The 5,653-nt window shown below is 33.1% G+C and overlaps 1 long non-coding RNA gene across 1 annotated transcript; it reads right to left on the bottom strand.

Annotated features, from left to right (window-relative positions):
• Positions 1–375: 375 nt before the first annotated feature.
• Positions 376–3,660, bottom strand: LOC145556041 (uncharacterized). Its single transcript, XR_014091691.1, has 5 exons — positions 3,095–3,660; positions 2,239–2,323; positions 2,019–2,120; positions 1,724–1,871; positions 376–815 (listed from the first exon to the last, which is right to left on the bottom strand). It is a non-coding gene; the product is annotated as an uncharacterized LOC145556041 (long non-coding RNA).
• Positions 3,661–5,653: the final 1,993 nt, after the last annotated feature.

The raw sequence follows: 5,653 nt of genomic DNA, 5'->3' as shown, positions 1-5,653 counted from the left end.
GAAAGAAAAGAGCTATGAAAGCAATCTAAATCACCCTAAAAGAGAACAAATGAGTGTCATAAATGACACTAATCAAACACTATTAAAAAGACATTCATTTGCATCGCTCGTTTATGGTGTATATGTCGCTTCTTTGAACGACGCAACAGCTCGCGGCGCAAGCAACGCAATTAACACTTATCTGTGTCGCTCGTATACAATTGTGTGACGCAAATAAGAGTTGTTTGCTTCACTCGTTTGTTAAATGAGTGACGCAAATGACTCTTTTTAATAACGTACATTCTTTTATTTACGTCACTTCTTTATAAACAAGTAACGCAAATGATTGGTTTAATGAACAATACGTCGCTTTTTTTTTTAAAAGAATGATTCAAATTACATTTTTTTATATACCACATTATTACACATTCAAAGAACGTTACATTTTGCCATCAACTGTACCAACAAAAAATTAAAATAATAAGATCAATTACAAATTTTGGCAGAATTTCCTTTGTATTTTGGCCTACCCATTAATTTGTGAATGATGGCACCTTGTATTAACGTATCAACAACCTATCACATAAGTTTACAATTCAACAATATTGACATCTTCATCATCAACAACATAAGTACCAAGACCAACCCAAATGTTGGTAAACCAAATGCGTTCATTTAAAGCCTAAGAATTAAAACAAAATAATCCAATAAATAAATGGAATTTGATAAGTTGAAAGCTAACAAAAACATATTCTGCATTTTTCCTAACACGAACAAGTCCATAAACGGAATTCTACTTCCTTTTTCTCTTGCTAACAGTTTAAAGTCACCGGCTCCTGAAATCAATAAACAATCAGAGATGAAAATTAAGCATCAAAGTAGCAAAATAAAATTCTACAATGTTTTAAACAACGAACTAAAATAAAAACAAAACGACCTGGTAAAATTATTTGAATACAAACATTGCATCATAGTTTATCTAGCCAAGTATTTTAGGGAACATTTTCGAGCTACAAAAAATATGGGAAAGAGCTTCTCTTAGTACGTAGTAGGTAAATAAAGAGCACAAAAAAGGGTTGATAAAGAATCCTCAAAAAAGGCAGGGTACATTGTAGCTCATATTTTTAAATCCTAAATGGAAGTTGTATGCAAAAACAGATTTGATCACATCTTTAACAGAAGCTATCAAATAACAATCAATCCCAAAGGCAGTTAATTAAAGGAGGGATCCACTGGGCATGTTTAGCTTTCTACAACTACACCTTTTCAAGAAGCCAATAATATATAGGAGGCCCAAAAAGAAGAATGTTAATAGGGTCTAAATTATGTTCTACTTTGGCTTCATATGCACCTATTAAATAAGATACTCAAGGCTTTATTTCGATAGCACATAACTTTAAAATAGGAAGGCCTATAAGCTTAGTGAGAACAAGACTAAAGTAAAGATTGGCAAAGAAAAGTGGGGAGCCACCATTACCAATTCCATAATAATATAGAGAGCATATCTCATATATATAAGGCTGCCAATATTATAGAAACATATCCCACTTCCTAATCATAGGGCAGAGTTGAGACTGTTGACCTTAACAATGATGAACATCATTTTGATAGGCATGTTGCATTTCAAGAGTACCTTATTACGGAGTACATCTTCATCCTTTTCACTTCAGCAACTTAAAAGATACAGAAACCATGTGTGCCACTATAACATACATGCACAAACTAAATTAGCAAGTGAACTCACCGCAAAGCAGCCTCCCTAGCAGCATCTCTAACTTCAGGCTTTTTGGTTCTTTTCTTCTGAATAACTTCAAACGTAACACCAACAATAGACCTTACATAATGCTTCTTTGTGGCCTTCTCTTCTTCTTCACAACTTCAGCAAAGATATCCTGTACATATAGGAGAAAGACCAACAAAAAAACCAATATTTTAAGCACTGCAAGATCAAATCAAACAAAATTAGTTCCCCATTACACATTAATTTGTAGATAAGATCACAAATAGAAATATGGAAAGAGAGATAGGAGGTTTATTACCTTCTTATATTGTTTCCGATAAACGGTAGTTCAGCAGAGCTTTGCAGGCTTCAAACGGTTGTGGAAGTAACTTTTACATTTTGAATTGACAAAAAGGAATACCTTTAAGAAAAAATTATCAAAGATTGGTTAGCTTTCATTAATCCTCTAGAATATGAACTCAGCAGCAAAACACACCAAGTTACGAAGTGAAACTTCAACAATTATTAGAATAGCTTACTTGAGAATTTGAACGAATAAACCTGATATCCCTTCAGGGTATATCGTTGCACCACTAAAGCGGCAAAGTTCAGTCCTAGAGTTCACTGTTTAAGCAAGACCAGGTTAATCCAAAGCAAAGTAAACAACTATATATATATATATATATATATATATATATATATATATATATATATATATATATATATATATATATATATATATATACATGGAGGGTAAGGCAGATTTTAAAGAAAGGTGATGTTAATAAAAAAGGAAAATAAAATCATAAACAGATGCACAATCACAATGTTGTCAAGAATTCAATCAATGTATAATGCCCTTTGAATCGCAATAGATAACGACCTCAAAAACATAAAACTTCGTTATGATATGTATCAGTCTAGCCCAATGCAAGTTTGAGATAGAGAGCTAGGTCAATAAGCGTGGTTAATTCGTTTAATAGTCAATTCAAACAAAAGCTCAATTATCCACAACCCATTCACATACCCTAAATATACATCAAAATAGTAAAATTAAATTATGTTCATGCAAAATTAAACTATGTTCATGCAAAATTGAACTCTAAATTTCATCTATTAAAACAGTAGAAGAAAAGAACATATCTTACCTTCATTAAAATCGATTACTAAATTTTCACCAAAACAGACCCAAAATTCCTTCGAATTGAATAAAAAAAACCCTAAATTTCTTTGATTTGTGCACAATATATTGCAATTGATGAATCCTAAATTCGAAAATAAACCTAAAAAATCAGTTATAAGGAAATCTGCTTGTGTTTATATAATCAGTCAATTCATTTACAATAGAACTTCATATATCTATGTATATTGAACAATAAGATGAAGAGGTCTTACATTGGTTGAAATCGAGCTTGCACCTTCAGCAAAAGTATTCCAAATTCCATAAAATAGAGTACAAACCTTAAGTTTCAAATAATCTAAAGAAATTGCTACTATTTTGAACAAAAACCCAACCTCATTGCTTATATTTGTGTGAAAAATAAAACGAACCCTAAATTCGAAACACAAACTTAAATTCCCTCACAATTTTGTTCGGATTTTTGTCAAAATTTCTAGGGTTTTTTGGGGGCGAAATTTACTACCTTTTCATTTGAATTTTCAGTTGTAATTTGCTCAAATTTAGGGTATTTTTTCTCGATTTTCTGCGGTTCTTATAGTTTGAATTTTGTGGGGTTTTGGGTCGATCTTTTGCTTGAAACATATGGGGGGATTTTCTGTTGAATTTTGGGGGACTATGGATTTTAGGGGTCGAATTTGCTGGGGTTTTTTTTGAAGAAGTTCGAACGGTAGCGTGAGTTTTTATTTCACTTTTTTGTATATTGAATAGTCATATGCGTCACTCAATAAAGAAAGAAGTGACGCAAATAACAATAGTATAAGCGTCGTTCCTATTTATAAAAGCGACGCAAATATAAGTAAGCGTGAGTGTATCAGACTTTTGCTTCTCTCTATAGATAATGTCCAACGCAAATTACTTATAATGTAGCCAAAATATCTCATTTGCATCATTTATTTCTACGTGTGGCGCAAAAAAGGCGACGCAAATGAACATTTTGTCTACTAGTGAAATTCCCTCGAGCTAAACTTTTGCTCGTCCCCGAGCAAAACCAAGCAAGCAAGAATAAGGATAAAGACTTATTAAATATTGAAAAAGAAAGACATGAGATGAGAATATACACTAAGAGTCTCTTTTGTAGGAATCACGTTGAATTTTAGCAACTAAAGACAAGTCATTTGAACCTCTAAATCACTCAAGAGGACGAGTGATGCTCTCGTAAGGGTTTCCTATGAAATTAACCCATAACTCTCAACAAACAAACATGAGGAAAATCACAAAAGTAAAATAGATTAAAAGAAAAGTAAAATCAAAACCTTTATGAATTGGACTTTACAAAATGACTACACTTCAAATGAAAAAACAACTTTCGTAAGCAAATATGGGTATGCACGTTCCAAGATATCCGTTGTTAATTGAAACATAGAATATGCTAAGCGTAAAGAACTAGTTATCATAATACCCTTCATCCCATTCGATCGTACCGCGTTCTCCCTATAGTCTCAAATCTCCCTCTAGTGTGCCTCTCAATAGCTCCTCTAAGGAGCCGGAAAAGAACATATTTTAGGCTACTCAACTTCTTGCTTTGCATCCCCTCTCATTAGGCTTTAACTCATAATGCCCTCCCCCGATATGTGACTCAACCTCTAGGTCAAAAGGGCTTTCCCAAAGGTGGTTATGTAAGGGCAATAGGGTGAGGGTAGGCTTAAAATTTAGCATTTTCTGGTATTCCTAATTAGTGATTAAAAGAGTGATCAAACCTTCTCCTCGTAACCAAATAATCACCAAACAAAAATGAACTAACACCCCCCAGCTTATTCAAATCTATATCCACAATCATATATACAAAAAGCATAACGCTTCTCCCCTAAGCTTATAGTAAGGAAGTAGTGTCCTCAATACTTGAAAAGGAGAAAAGAATCACATCAAAATATTTTTGCATTTTCTCAATATTTTACTTTTTCCATTTTTTTCTAAAGCTTTTGAATGTGCTTTGCATTTTCTCATTTTCTCAATTTTTCATGTTTTCAGTTTATTCATTGTCCTCGCATCTTTTAACTATGGAAATCTTTTTCAACTTTGCATATGAATGTGCTTGCCTTTTTTAACTTTGGACGGCCTTTTCATTTATTCACTTGCCATTATTCACAAGATATACAAAACACATGCTTGCTTACAAATAAGAACCAATATCCAAACTCATATAACACAATCTCTAATAACATGATCATTTGCTTCACAAAAACAAAAAATGGAACAAAAAGAAACAAAATTCTCAAAGTTCTAAAGATGTGGCTTGAAAAGAAGGGAAAAGGCTCAAATGGTTAGCAAGTAGGCAAATGTAAACCCAAGGACTAGAAATAAAGAATATTATCCTAGAAAAGAAAAATTACCACCCCGAAAAGATGTCTTTGTCCTCCCTAGATGGTTCGGTCTCGTGCTTGAGAATTATGAGCTAAGATTCCAGATTAGGTCTGCAATAGTCAAGGATCCATGCCGCTCATGCAAGTAAGTGTAGAAGGCTAGAAAAGTATAGACCTCACATGTATGTAGTAAAAACTCACGATAGGTGTCAAATCAACCATAGGAAGCAACTACCAAACATGCCACAAACAAGTAGAATCGGGTTTCATGATCCCCCTAGTTCTTAGACATGTTACATTAGCATACGCCATCCTAGAATCAACCAAGCAAATTCTAAAACCGTGCATACCACTACCAATTAGGAAGATGTTCATTCAAAAGCAAAAGTCCATTGGTATATAGTCCAATTCATAAGAAAGACAACAGAAAGAAAAATAAGACCTTAAAAACTTGAAATAAACCAAGAACAAAAA

The sequence above is a fragment of the Chenopodium album genome, chromosome 8 (assembly GCF_948465745.1).
Source record: "Chenopodium album chromosome 8, dcCheAlbu1.1, whole genome shotgun sequence".
NCBI classification, from domain to species: domain Eukaryota; kingdom Viridiplantae; phylum Streptophyta; class Magnoliopsida; order Caryophyllales; family Amaranthaceae; genus Chenopodium; species Chenopodium album.
The sequence above is the reverse complement of the archived record's forward strand: the minus strand, read 5'-3'. Positions and strand labels throughout refer to the sequence as shown.